The 14,940-nt window shown below is 40.2% G+C and overlaps 1 pseudogene; it reads right to left on the bottom strand.

Moving 5' to 3' along the window:
• Positions 1-11,251: 11,251 nt before the first annotated feature.
• Positions 11,252-11,640, bottom strand: LOC143672088 (small ribosomal subunit protein eS12 pseudogene; annotated as a pseudogene).
• Between the last annotated feature and the right edge of the window lie 3,300 nt (positions 11,641-14,940).

Below are 14,940 nucleotides of genomic sequence, written 5' to 3'. Positions count from 1 at the left end.
TTACAATGTGACTTTGTGATTATGAAACCTTGTGTCTGATACTGCTTTTATCCAGGGTATTGATAGATGAGTAAAGAAATATGGAGATAAATAAATAACTAAATAAATAATAGGGGGGAAAATGGTAAAATAAATTGGGTAGATAGAAATACTAGTGGTCATGGAAAGGGCGGTGTAAGGTGTATGGTATATATGAGTTTTTTCTTTTTTCTTTCTTTTTCTGGAGTGATATAAATGTTCTAAAATATGATCATGGTGATGAATACACAACTATGTGATGATATTGTGGGCCATTGATTGTACAACACATATGGAATGTATGTGCGTGAAGATTTCTCAATTAAAAAAATATATATGTGATCAGTGATTGGCCTGTCCTCATACCCCTGCCCTCAGATCTTGGGGAACTGAATTTTTATGATCCTTTCTGACACCAGCAAGCTGTGCCAAAGGCCAGAACCTATAGTGGCCTGTTGCAAGAGTCGGGGTTGGGCACCAACAAGTGCTGTGCAGAGATAGTAATTAATGGTATTTACTGAAATTTACCAGCCTCTTCTTCCTGCTTTTCCCTGGATGCTACACAGTGTTTTGCTGGACTCTGGAGTTTTGAAATTGTGGATTTAGACAGTTCCTGCATATTTAATAGCTGTTCTGGTAGAGGGACTGATTCCTGGAGATTCCTACTCTGCCATCCTCCTGCAATCTCGGGTCCGTGAATTTGATGGGGAAAAAAATTACATCTTCATTTTCACTAGCCTGACATTTTAGCATTTCCTTCCACTACAGATGTTGCCAACAAAACTACAGAAGTATTAGCAGAACCTGGGTCTTTCTCACCAGTCAAAATTGTATTACCATTGTTGCAGATATCTTAAAGTATCATTTATGCACATAAAATCTATGAAATCATGGTAGTTATTAGACCTACCACTAGATCTTGCAATTTATTGATTTAATAGGGAAACATACATTTCTATATCACAAATTTATTTTAAAATTTGATAATGGTTCAATGGCATCGATTTCCTTTGTAATGCTGTATTATTTATTGATGGTTAAAGACCCCTTATCTGGAGATTTCCACCATTCACCAGATATGCAATATGAAGTTAGGTCTAGACCTATTATTAGAAAAAACATCTGCTCTGCCTCCATCTTGTTCGAAGGTGCTGGTATTATTAAATATTATTTTAAACTCACGGCTTCTTTGCAGGAATGTTTTTAAGCCCTGTGGCTTATTTGGGAATTAATTTCAACTAGGTCATATGATCAGTAAATCCATATCACTAGGTACCTGTAAGCTGTGATGCGTCACCATATGGTGGGCCTCCTGCTACTAAAAAATTGAGAGAAATTAACATGGTAAAGCTGTCTCCTCACACTCCAATGGAGTATTTAAGACCATGACGCTAAGGTATAAACCTTTCATATTAACATTTTTTGGCAGTTTCATTATAATGAATTCATGGGGTTTTTACCAAAACCTTTAAGTCATATTCATTCAAACCTTTACTTCATTCATTCATTCTGTCATTTGTTCATTTTGTCCTTCATTCAACAAGTATTTTTAAGGTACTGTTCTATGCCAGATTCTATATTAGGCGCTTGGATTCAAAGATGAATAACCTGCATTCTCCATCCACAGGGAGATGAACACTGAGCAGTGGTATACTGGTAGCACTGGGTAGGGACTTAGTGGACATGGGGCAGTGGGAGGGGGCTGTTAGTCTGTGCTGGTGCTAAGTCTGGCAGTGACTGCTGGTCCTGATAAAGGCGAAGGAGTTGGGACTGGGGTAGGGAAGTTGGAGAAGATCTTCCAGACTTACAGAAGAAACACTCAGTGGGCAGGAAGCAAGGTGATGCTAAGCCTGGTCCACAAAGCCTTGTCCTCCTTTAGAGGACTTTTGATTATATGACGGAGTGATGGGATGGATTTTTTGGTGCTTTTTTTTTTTAACCATAAGCAGGGCTTATTTTTTATTTTAACCTGTTGAGATATTTTAAAGATTATGATTAGTCCTACATCTTACACCATTGAAGTTGGTGAATGGGATCATGATACCTAATATGAATTACTAATGACAATAAATTCCACCAACGGGAAATATGTAATGTGACAGACAGTTTCCTACACTGCAGCTATTGGGTGGGATAGAGGGCAAACAGGTGAACAATTCACTCTCTATTTGGGTTTCATTTCGACCTTAAATAAACTATTGAAGGAAATACATGGAAGTGAAAAATTCCTAACTATTGAACACATTATGCAACATTTGTGTTTGGATGTTGTTATGTTAAAAAAAATTTTTTTTAATTTGAAAAAAAAAGAAAAAGAAACCACCAGTAAGTCTTTGGAGTGAGGCCTGGTGGTAAGTTGAATTATGAACCCCAAAAGACACATGTTCTTAATTTTAATGCACATTCTCATGGGTGTAAACCCATCATAGGTAGGACCACTTGAAGATGTTATTTGAGCTAAGGTGGCCCACTTGAATGCAGGTGGGCCTAAATCCGAATTCTTGGAGGCCTAAAAAAGAGGAGCTAAGGTGAAGTACTTCTCTATACAAAATGAAAAAGGAATAGGAAAAATCTCATTATGCTCCATTAAGCTCTTATTCAATAAAACAATGATCATTGCCAAACACCAGTTTCCATTCTACACACAAAGGCACCTGGACTTAGACATTTGGAATTCTACACTGGGGAGATGCTGAGATCATCTGGAATGATGATGGAAGAGTTTGCATTTTGGTGATTCTTTTTGCTTTCTAGTATGGCAAAATTGGCCTAGATATTTTCATCTTCTGAAACATGCATGGTAATGTGGGTACCAGTGGAGTAAGGCAGTGGAGGAAGCCATGCCTTCTCATGTTTGCGTGAAAAGTCTGAATTCAAACCATTTTGTTATCACTGACCAAAGCACCTTCTAGTTGCTTCTGGGTTTGAAAAGGTTGCTGTAGACTTAACTCTCTCCAAGTTTACTAGATCTCCTCTCACTGTCTCCAAACACACCAGGAAATCCATCAAGTTCCTTTTCTTGGAGAAAGAAAGTGTCTCCCTTCATCATCATGGATATTCTTTCTATCTCTATCTTACATGACACTCCCAGTATCCTGAATCCCAGGTTTTCCTCTTGATTTTTTTCCAAAATTTTGTTGGGTCATCTCCTCCAAAAGCCTTCTGAGAAAATCTATATAGGCAGTGATTTTTTTGAGACATTGCTGTCAGAGAAATGTTTTTTGTGTACTCACCATTAATTGATAGTTTGGTTGGGTATAGAATTCAAAGTTGGACATTTTCCCTCAGGATTCTGAAGGCACATCACAATTTTTTTCCAAATTCCAGAGTTGCTGTTGAGAAGTCCAAAGCTGTTCTGATTTTTAATCCTTTGTATATAAAATTTATTTTCTCTTTAGAAGTTTTTAGGATCTTTGTTCCCCGTGCCCTGAAATTTCATGATAATATGTATTTATGTGGTTCTATGGTCATCCATTGTATGAGATACTCAATGGTTCTTTCACTCTATGAACTCATGTCCTCAATTGTGGGACATACTGTTGAATTATTATTTTTTTTTTACTAAATCTTCAACACTTCTATTTTTTATACTAGGAATATATAATAAAATATAATAAAATAAAAATTAATTAAAACATGTATTAATTAAATTAATTAAAACATTTTGTTTCAAAAATTCTTTTGTAATAATCTTTTTTTAAACTTTTTTATTGTATGGTATAACATATATACAAAGCAAAGAAATAAAAAAGCCATAGGTTTCAAAGCACTCTTCAACAAGTGGTTACAGGACAGATCCCAGAGGTTGTCATGGGCTACCATATGATCCTCTCAGATTTTTCCTTCTAGCTGCTCCAGAATATAGGAGGCTAGAGGGTTTAAATACTTTTTTATCATCACCATCAACTTTTATCCCTTCTTTTTTGGTGAAAAATAACATATATGCAGAAAAGGTTTCAGGACTTACCTGGACCTGGGACCCATCTGGAGGTTGTAGGTTTCCACCCTTGTGAAATCTTATATATTGCCCTAGGTGTTCTTTAGGATTGGCTGGAATGGTCCTGGTTGGGGGTTGGCAGATTATGATAGGTAGCAAGGTGTACCTGAAGCTTGTGTAGGAGCAACTTCCAGAGTAACTTCTCGACTCTATTTGAACTCTCTCTGCCACTGATACTTTATTAATTACACTTCTTTTCCCAGCTTTGGTCAGGATATAATTGCTGATTCTACTGCGCCAGATCTGGATTCATCTCTGGGAGTCATCTCCCACGTCCCAGGGAGACTTTCACCCCTGGGTGTCATGTCCCACATAGGAGGGAAGGCAATGATTTCACTTGCAGAGTTGGGCTTAGAGAGACTGAGGCCACAACTGAGCAATAATAGAGGTCCTCCAGAAGTAACTTTTAGGCATGCCTATAGGTAGTCTAAGCTTCTCTGCTACCTACATAAGCTTCACAAGAATAAGCCTCATGATCGAGGGCATGGCCTATTGATTTGGGTATCCCTAAAGTTTGACCCAGTATCAGAGGATTCCCTGATGATAAGGTTTAATAGTTCCATATTATTTCTCCCTTCCTTCAGGGGACTTTGCCAATATTTTTTTATTATCTGCTTAATATACTTGAGGATGTTTCCAGGTATTACCATAATCTATACAGGATTAAAGGACCTCTTTCTTATTCTGTGCTTTCTGTGTTTCAGTTGTTCAAATGAACTATACAGATAGGTTGAATTAGATTATGTGCTACAGAAAACTGCAGTTCCATATCAGATAAACCTTTCTTCCATTGGTCTCAAAAAGTATGTGTGGTTCAAAATACAGAGCAACCAATCTGTTTGGCTTTGTTCTTATCTCTAAATACCAGATTATATATATAAAACAGCTTCTCAAAATCCAGAAATAATAATCACCACTCCATACTTAATGTGTCTGCTCTAAAAGCTTGCAATCTAGGCCTCTGTTTTCTTATAAGCATTTTCTAAAGATGACCATACCATTGCTGTTTTTTTGTTTCTGGCTTATTTTATCTCACCAAATGTCCCACATGTTCATTCTCATCATGGCACGCCTCACTACACTCTTCCATTTTGTAGCAGCACAACGTTTGTTCGTAAGTATACACCATCGTTTGCCAATCTACTTCTCCATTAGTGCATCCCTTCAGCCACCTGCATTCATCAGGCATCATGTAGAAGGCCCAAATTCCACAGTCCATCAAAATTCTCAATTTCAGATAATTTCCTTGTTTCTAAGAGACAGAAAACCAATAAACACACCCTTGCCAAATAGAAAATCTAAACCTCCTCTTAACTCTTGTCCTTCACCCCATTATTTACCTCTGGTGTTGCTGTGGTAGCGCTGATGGTTTCCTTTTGAACATAGCTTATAGCATGCAATAGCAGTTTTCCCCTGTACCCTGGACTTGAACACTCTTTATACAAGAATCATATCTTTGAAGTAATTCTTACAAGAACTCATTCATATTTCCAGTGTGAATCAGTGGGACATGTAGGTCTATACAACCCCTTTCAATCTTGTTAATCTTCAATATGGTAATATTACTTATAGACCCACTACAGAATCACCTTTCCTCCTGCACATTCTCTTACATTGGAGTTCAACTTCATTAGCTAAAAGTTCACCCATCTCTAACTTCTATGTATATCTAAGTCCCTGTTCTAGTTTGCTAGCTGCTGGAATGCAATACACCAGAACCAGAATGGCTTTTCTAAAAGGGAATTTAATAAGTTTCTAATTTACAGTTCTAAGGCTGAAAAAAAAGTCCCAATTAAACAAGTCTATAGATATGTCCAATCAAAGGCCTCCAGGGAAAGAAACCTTGGTTCAAGAAAGCCAATGAAATTCAGGGTTTCTCTCTCAAGTGAGAAGGCACCTGGCGAACACAGTCAGGGCTTCTCTCTAGGCTGGAAGAGCACATGGTGCACATGGTATCATCTGCTAGCTTCTTCTCCTGGCTTCCTGTTTCATGAAGCTCCCCAGGAAGCATTTTTCTTCTTCATCTCCAAAGGTTGCTGGCTGGTGAACTCTGCTTCTCGAAGCTGTGTTGTTCTGCTCTGCTCTCTCTGAATCTCTCCTTCATTCTCCAAAATGTTTCCTCTTTTATAGGACTCCAGAAACTTATCAAGATCCATCCAAATGGGTGGAGACATGTCGTCACCTAATCCATCTTAACAATCACTCATGATTAAATCACATCTCCAGGAAGATGATCTGATTACAGTTTCAAACATGCAGTATTGAATAGGGATTATTCTGCCTTTATGAATTGGGGTTTAGATTAAACATGGCTTTTCTAGGGGACATACATCCATTCAAATCAGCACAGTCCCCTATATTCTGCTATTATTGAAACATCTATTGCTCCCTTCAGCTTTGCCAATGTCTGTCTCACGTACTTTGGAGCTTCTTGATTGCAAGCACAAACATTTATGATTGTTATATCTTCTTGATGAATTGACCCTTTAATTAGTATATAGTGTCCTTCTTTGTCTCTTATATGTCTTTATATTAAAACATACTTTGGGGCGGGCCACGGTGGCTCAGCAGGTAAGAATGCTTGCCTGCCATGCCCGAGGACCCGGGTTCGATTCCCGGTGCCTGCCCATGTAAAAAAAAAATACTTTGTCTGATATTAGTATAGCTATTCCTACTTTCTTTTGGTTACAACTTGCATGGAAAGTTTTTTTCCATCCTTTCACTTTCAATCTATTTGTATCCTTGTGTCAAAGATGAGTGTCTTGTAAGTAACATATAGCTGGATTGTGTTTCTTAATCCATTCTAGCAATCTGTATCTTTTAATTGGTAAGTTTAGTCCTTTAACACTCAGAGTTATTACTGAAAAGGCATTTCTTGATTCCACCATCTTGTCTTTTTTACTTTATTTGTTAGCTCTGTATAATCTTTTCCCTCTTTCTCTTTGTATTCTTTAAATTACCCTTAGTGTACTCTTCAATCTTGTGCCCTCCTCCAGACCTCCCTCTCCTGTCTTTTATTTTTCAGCCAGCAGAACTCTTTTTAGTATTTCTTGTAGGGCCCGTCTCTTATTGACAAATTTTTTTGAGGCTTCTTTGTCTGTGAAAACTTTCATCTCTCCCTCAATTTTTTTCTTTCTTTCTTTTTTTACATGGGCAGGCACCGGAAATCGAACCCGGGTCCTCGGGCATGGCAGGCAAGCACTCTTACCTGCTGAGCCACCGTGGCCCGCCCTCTCCCTCAATTTTGAAGTACAATTTGGCTGGGTACAGCATTCTTGGCTGGAAGTCTTTCTCTTTCAGGATCTTGAATATATCATACCATTGTCTTCTCACTTTCAGAGTGCTAGTTAAGTAGCCTTAACTCAATCTTATTTGATTTACCTTATATGTGGTAGATTGTTTGTCTGTTGCCATTTTCTGGATTTTCTGCTTCTCTTCAACATTTGACAGACTCATTAGTATGTGCCTTGAGGAAGGTCTATTTGGATTTATTCTGTTCGGAGTTCGCTGGGCTTCTTTGACTTGTATATTTATGTCCTTTATGAGGATTGGGAAGTTTTCCCCCATTATATCCTCAACTATTCTTCTTAACCCTTTACTCCTCTCTTCTCCTTCTGGGACACCAGTGATTCTTATATTTGTGTGCTTTGTTTTGTCTATCATTTCCTTGAGTTCCCATTCAAGTTTTTCCACCTTTTTTGCCATTTGCTGTTTTGCGTCTTCAAAGTCAATTATCTTGTCCTCTATGTCACTTATTCTTTCTTCTGTCTCTTCAAAACTCGTGTTGTGTGTCTCTAGTCTGTTTTTTATTTTGTTAACAGTCTTTAATCTCTGTGATTTCTGCTAGTTTTCTATTTATTCTTTCAAATTCTTCTTTGTGCTCTTCTGTCTTCTTGATCTACTTTATGTCATTTGTTATCCCATTTATTTTATTAAGTAGAATTGTATGAACATCTTTGATTAGTTATTCCAACGTCTATGTCTCCTCTGGTGTTTTAATTTGGTCATTAGGCAGGGCTGTATCTGTCTGCATAGTGATATGCTTAGTGATCTTCTCTTGTCTTCATGGCATGTAAATATTTTGTTTGATTTACTTTGGGACTTGATTTCTTTCAGTAGTCTAAGGCCTTGTGTTTGCAGGATGGTTGTACAGCAGGGAGCAGGGCATGGGGTGGAGCACACAGTATGGTGATTTGTTTCAGGGCAGGTATGGGCGCAGATTGGGGATGTTACACTGATTCGTATGAATGTGGGCACCCAGGGGCCAGGGAGGATGTAGTTGTGTAGGTGCACTGTTCTGGGCAGTGTAACTGTGGTGTGCTCTGGCCTAAGGCACAGGGCCATTTGTGCGCATGTATAAAGCTGTGGCTGCAGGTCGGTGTTAGGCCTTCGTGGATTGGGACAGATGTAAACCAACTGCACAGGTTGGCACTTTGTCAGGTCTAGGAAGTGAGGCTGAGGGCTATGCACATGCGCAGTTCTAGGATAGCTGTAAAGTGTGGTTTCCAGAGCTGAATGATGTGATTGGGGGCCCATGTGCATGCGTGGGTTTGAGAGTGCCGTAAACTGATGCACTAAACTCAGTGAGGGAGGGTTGAGGCTGTGCGACACTATGGGCGGGGGTTGGGGGTAGCCTAGGTATGGATGTTAGTGCCCCCAACATTCATGCGCTGGCAACAGCCTGCTGGGAACACGGAGAGGGAGGTAGTGCTTGGGAGAGGTGTAGGAGGGGTGGGTTGGGCTGCACTTGGGGTGGGGTTATGGGATAGGTATGTGCACTGGGGGCTGGTGGGGTGGGGGTGCCTGAAGCATGGGGAATGGGAGCAGATGACGGGGCTCAGTTGCATGGGTTGTGGGGTGAGTTGCTGGTCATGGGGCTACACTGGTGAGGGTAGAGCATCCAAGGAACGTGGCCTGGCTTACTTCCTTGTCTTGTGCTCCCATCCATACATTCCTGCGGGCTCTGTGGCTCTACACCTCTGTGCCAGTCCCCAGCTTTCTGCCCCTCAGTTCCTTGATGTCTGCAACCAGGGCTGCCGCATGTGGTGCAGAAGGCTCTCCCAGGTGAGCTGCACTCCCGAATTGCCGCCTCAGTTGTCCTCCTGTCCCTTCTCTAACTTTTCCGTGGAGCAGGGCTAATCTTGAGCTAATCTAGTTGGCCATCTTCTTGGAAGTTTGAATTATCTTTTGATGTTTTCTCTTCTATTTCTTTTTTTCTAAAACTTCTTTTATTTGGACTTGTGAACTAATCGGTTAAAAACACTTTTCTATTTCTCATTACTTTTTCTTTTCTCTATTTTCTGGGAAATTTTCCTTCCTTCGTATTCCAATCCATCCACTCAAGTTTTCATTTCTGCTGTCATATTTGCAATATCCAATAGTTCAATTTTTATTCTCTGAAAGTTTCTTTTTATTGCTTAAGTGTTTTTTTTTTAATACTATTAAAATAATGTCTCTTCTGGGAGATTATTTATAATTGTGTGTGTATGTGTGTTTGTGCGTGTGTGTGAAGTTTACATTTCTCGACATAGTCTCTGTTTCCTTCTAGTTGCTTCATCTGTTTTTGTTCTTCGTCATTTATATTAGAGGTTTTCCTTTTATGTCTGATGATCACCAGTTATCATTTAGAACAGGGCACCAAAAAGCTGATGAAAAGTTTTGTGCATATGGCTAAGGCTTGTCAATTACAGACTCTACTCCGGAGCAGAGTTTCTCAAAGTATGGTCCCTGAGTCAGCCAGCATCAGTATCACCCAGGAGCTTATTAGAAATGCAAATTCTCAAGGCCCACCACAAATCCCCTGAATCTCGCACTGAGGATGGAGCACCACCATCTGCACTTTAACATGCCCTCTTTAACATGCCCACTTTAACATGAGCCCTAATGCAAGCTCAAGTTTCAGAACCACTGTTCTACAATGATCTAGTTAGACCTTTTCATTGAGAAATCTCTGATGCCTGAATTCATTCTTCTTCTTAGCAACTAAAGGCTTCAATGTCAAGTTTCTAGGAGTTGAGTGGGGGAAGAGAGCTTGATTAGGCATACAATATTCAGTACGTAAACTTACACCTAATCTCCTTGTTTGCAGTGGGGCATCTCACCTTCAGCTATGCCTGGCATCTCTTGCCAAAGACCATTTTTAAAACCATTTGCAGATAATAAACCTCTAGTCTTCTGCCTGAGGAGAAGCAGGACAGTTACCGAGAAGTAGAAGGTAGGAAAAGACATCTGAAGATTTGAGTGCTTCATAAATGGACTTGCAATTGATCTTCCTGTTTTTAGGCCCAATTTCACCTTCGCTTCCAGAGCATCTGGTATTGCTACTTCTAAGTCTTTGAGGTTCTGTGATGCCATTCAGGTAGCTTTTCAATTTCTCCCACTGCCAGTTGAAGATCCAGCTTCTCACGCCTCTAAGTTTGTCATCAGATAGCCTCTGCTTTCTAGCTTCCACACCTCTGTAACTATTTTGTCCCATCCTGCTCTTTATACTTCCAGGTAAGTGCCTTTAAAAATCCCTTTAATAATTTTAATGAAGTTTTGTAATGAAGCAGAGGTAAATTATGTGTTCAATCCCCTATCTATGTTTAATTATGATCATCTCTATCTATCTGTCTATCTATATCAATCTATATATTGTGGTAGCATATAGATAACATAAAATATGACATTTTAGCCATTTGTAAGTATGTAATTCAGTGGCATTAATTACATTTACACTGTTTTGCCACTCTCACCACCATATATTGGCCAGACTTTTTTAGTACTCCAAACAGAAACTCAGTACCCATAAAGCAATAACTTCCCATTGTTCCCTCTTCCTGGCCCCTGGTAATCTCTAATCTACTTTATCTCTCTATGAATTTGGTATTATGGATGATTCATATAAGTGGAATCATACAATACATGTCCTTTTGTGTCTGGCTTATTTTACTCAAGGTGATGTCCTCAAGGTTCATCCATATTGTCACATGTATCAGAATTTCATTCCATTTTATGGCTGAATGATATTTTGTTGTTTGTATATACCACATTTTATTTATACATTCATCTGTTGATGGACACTTGGGTTGTTTTCTCCTTTTGGTTTTTATGAATAATGCTGCTATGAACATTGGTGTGTAAATATCTGTTCAAGTCCCTGTTTTCAGTTCTTTTGGATATATACCTAGTAATGGGGCTGCTGGATCATATGGTAATTCTGTAGTCACCTTTTCTATTTTTTGAGTTTGTGTATAGTCAATAAACAAGTTTATCTTTGCTTTTGAAATATTCTTCAATGACATCCTTGGCCTGAGATTCTTTGCCATATTCCTTAACAACCACACAACTGCAGCCAATCACTATACAGTGTTTTCCCTTTCTGCCAATTTTATAGAGGCTTAACCATTCCCCTAGTTTTTCTCATCATCAGCCTTAATTAGGTTGATATGGTGCTCAACATAAAGGACCTCCACCAACTTAACATATAGAGTCTTATCACAGTTGGATGAAAGCACACAAAGGACATTGGCAGCTTTGTGTATTCCACATGCTTAACTATCGTGGATAAGAACGGTTTTCAGTGCCTCTTATAAAGCAGTGTAAATGCCCATCGCATCTGCAGCAGCTATGCCTTCTTCAGCCATTGCAGTAGATTATGGGTGGAGTCAAATCTTGGATGAACTCCAGCCTCTGCTTCTACCACCCATTGATGGCAGGGAAAGAGCTATATGTTTAATTTTTGAAGAACAACTAAACCGTTTTCCACAGGAGCTGCACCATTTCATGTCCCCATCAGCAATATGTGAAGGCTCCAATTTCTCCACATCCTCTCCAATCCTTATTAGTTTTCCTTTTTAAAAAAATAATAGTCACCCTAATGCATGTGAAGTGCCATCTCATTGTGATTTTGATTTGCATTTCCCTAATGGCTAACGATGTTGAGCATATTTTTGGGTGATTATTTTCAGTCTTTCAACTTTAACCAGATTACTATGATTCTCTAAAGGTGTTGCCTTTCAGGATAAAGAGCTGTAAACCATCAGTGGGAGAGAGGTGTTTCCAAAGTTGTCTCCTCCTGCTGCTACTCTAATCCATGTCAGGGTTGAGGGTTCTGGCTGTATTTTGTCTCTGGGCCCCTGGGCAAAAGAAGAAAGGGATCTAGGGCCTCCTATCATTTTGTCAGAGTAACCTTCCAGAAATATGGCTCTTATCCCTCAATCAGGAACCATCCGTGGCTCCCCATTGCTTACTCCCTGAAGTGTCAATCCCTCTCAAGGAAAGCGTTCGAGGCCTGCCTTACCCGTGTTTCACTCAGTTCCCCCAGCTCTCATGTCTGTTCTCCTTTCCTTTCCCCTGACCAAAGTCACTAGGTGTAAGGAAAGCGTCACCAGTGATGCATTCACCAGTTCAGCTGAGATGACCCATCCCCTTTAGGCAGCCTTACCTGAAAGCTGTGGCTTATCTCTGTTCTCCAACCTTCTCCTGTACTCATAGTCAGCTTTGCATAGCTTAATCCTACGCTGTTGACTCCTGGAGGGCAAGGGTCACATCCTATGCATCTTCTGTACCTACTGCAGGTCCCAGCATCATGCTGGGGACACTTTTGCAGCATTCTTTATTGCTAATATGTATATTTAAAACGTGATAAGTGCCAACTTATATCAGTCCTCAATTTTTCTTCCCTTATGGTTTTCCTCTAGGTGCAGTCTTAACCCACAAGTCTTAAGAAAAAAGAGGCCTTATTAAAGTTGATTAACAGTCTGTTTTTTATAATAGAATCTCTACCCAACAGTTTTTTCATAAACATGCAAAAATACATCGCACACAATGTATTTCTGCATTTTTTTCAGAAATAAAAATGAAATAAAGCATTCTCCAATAGTCCTATTATCCTAATGATTTAAACAGTTTTCATCTTTTCAAATTCCCTTTCGATTTTCTCCTACTCCACTTCTCACATAGTTGTCACTGATCCTCAGGCACGGTTTGGAGTTCTGATATTTCCTTTAACATCATGTCACACCTGCCTTCTCCACGTTGTCACATGGTCTTTATAATCATCCTTTTCAATAGCTGCATGGTAGTTGATCTAAGAAACTGGATTTTCAGAAAGAAAGGCAGGGCCAGTTTAGGCAAGTTCTTACAAGCTTTCACATTCAGAGTCTTTGGAATGTTCGAAGGAGGGCGCATTTGGAAAACTCTCCCTTGGGAGAAGCAGTTTGAGCCAATACCTGGACATCCTTCTATGACTCCCTGTATCAAAACTTCAAGAAAGTAAAAGGAAATGACTGCATCCTAAAACCAGATAAAAGCTGAAAGACAGAGAGAGTAGTTTCTCTGAAGTTCAGTACTGAAAATAGGGGTTAAAAATAAAATAAAAAAAAAAAGAGGAAAGAAAAAATTAAAGAAAAGCAGAAGCTAATTCAAACGTGTTCACATTCGGTCTCAGTGAGCACAGCCTTCTGCTGCCTCCTTCGTGCCTGGAACACTGATCTCCCATATATGCCTTGGTTGGTGTCAAATGCTATAAGCAACACTCTTGCCCCTTCAGATAACAGGGATTGACAGAGGCATAAAATAGCTTTACAGGACCCAGAGACCACCCTGCTGACAGCCCTAGGTGCCTGGGATGCAAAGAAGGCTCTTTGTTTGGCTTTGTTGCCTTCACGAGCCCCGTTTACCTTTACGGGGTATCACTGGAAGCAACAAAGCGGCTTTAATTATGCTGCCTTTTAAAACTTTGAAAGAGGCAGGTTGGATTCCTTGTGTTAAAATCCTTTCCCTACTTTAAGAGCTGAAAGGAGCTTCCCTGCTCAGCCTGGTTTTAAAACCCTCACGCCAAGCATGGAAAATTCTATAAATACCAAATGCAAACCTGGAGTTTAACCTTTAATTATTCTAGCCTCCAGCTCAACCACCCGATTCCTTTTTTTTTCTTTCTGCACATATGCCCTCTTTAAACTCTGTCCGGAGCTTGATCAACATTAATAATAATAATAAAAAAAACCTCCTTTGGAAGACTTTCAGAGCTGCCTAATGAACAGAAATCATAAAAGTGGGTGTGATCTTTGCAGAAACGCTCATCTTGCAGGCTGCTTCAATGCATTGGGGCCAGAGGTTTGGCTCAATTTGATTGTGCGAAATCACAGCAATCACCCCCACAGCAGGCAACACCTGTAGATGGACTGGCTCCGCTTCTTCCCAGGTGGTCTCTCCTGGGTGCATTTGTTCTGAATGCCACTGCTCCAGTTACATATTGTGGCATCATAAACCACCCCTAAATTAGTGGCCCTGAACAACAATGATCATTTATTTTTGCTCATGGATCTGCAGTTTGTACAAGGCTCAGTGGGGACGGCTTGTCTCTGAACTGTGCAAAGCAGGGTCAGCCTGGTGTGGCTTGAAGCCTGGGGACAACTTGAGATGCTGCCTGGAGCATCTGAAAGCTTACCCGCTCACAAGTTTGGTGCTGACACTGGCTGTCCACTGGGACCTGAGCTTGGGGTATCAATGGGAGTCTCTCTCTGTGCCTGTGCCAGGTGGTTTGAGCTTCCTCACAGCATGGCAGCTGGGTTCTAAGAGTGACTGTCCCACAGGCAGAGATGTGTGGCATTTTTATGACTGAGCTTGGAAGTCAAGCAACTTCACTTCTGCCATAGTCTGTTGGTTGAGGTGGCCACCAAGGCCTGCCCAGGTTCAAGGGGAGGGTACACAGTTTCCACACTGGATGGGGGGAGTGTCATTGTCACCTTGTAAGAAGAGCACATGGGATGGGAGGGATTGTGGTGGCCCTCTTTGGAAAACCCCATCTGCCATAAAAGCTTGGCTGTTTTCTTATCTCTTTGAGTCTCTCAGGCCAAAATCAGCGTTTTCAAGTGATAAACTGGTCAAGAGGACAGTGTTTGGTTTGATCTGCAGGTGAGGTTTGGAAGATGTCACCCTGT

This window comes from Tamandua tetradactyla, chromosome X (assembly GCF_023851605.1).
Source record: "Tamandua tetradactyla isolate mTamTet1 chromosome X, mTamTet1.pri, whole genome shotgun sequence".
In the NCBI taxonomy this organism is placed as follows: domain Eukaryota; kingdom Metazoa; phylum Chordata; class Mammalia; order Pilosa; family Myrmecophagidae; genus Tamandua; species Tamandua tetradactyla.
The sequence above is the reverse complement of the archived record's forward strand: the minus strand, read 5'-3'. Positions and strand labels throughout refer to the sequence as shown.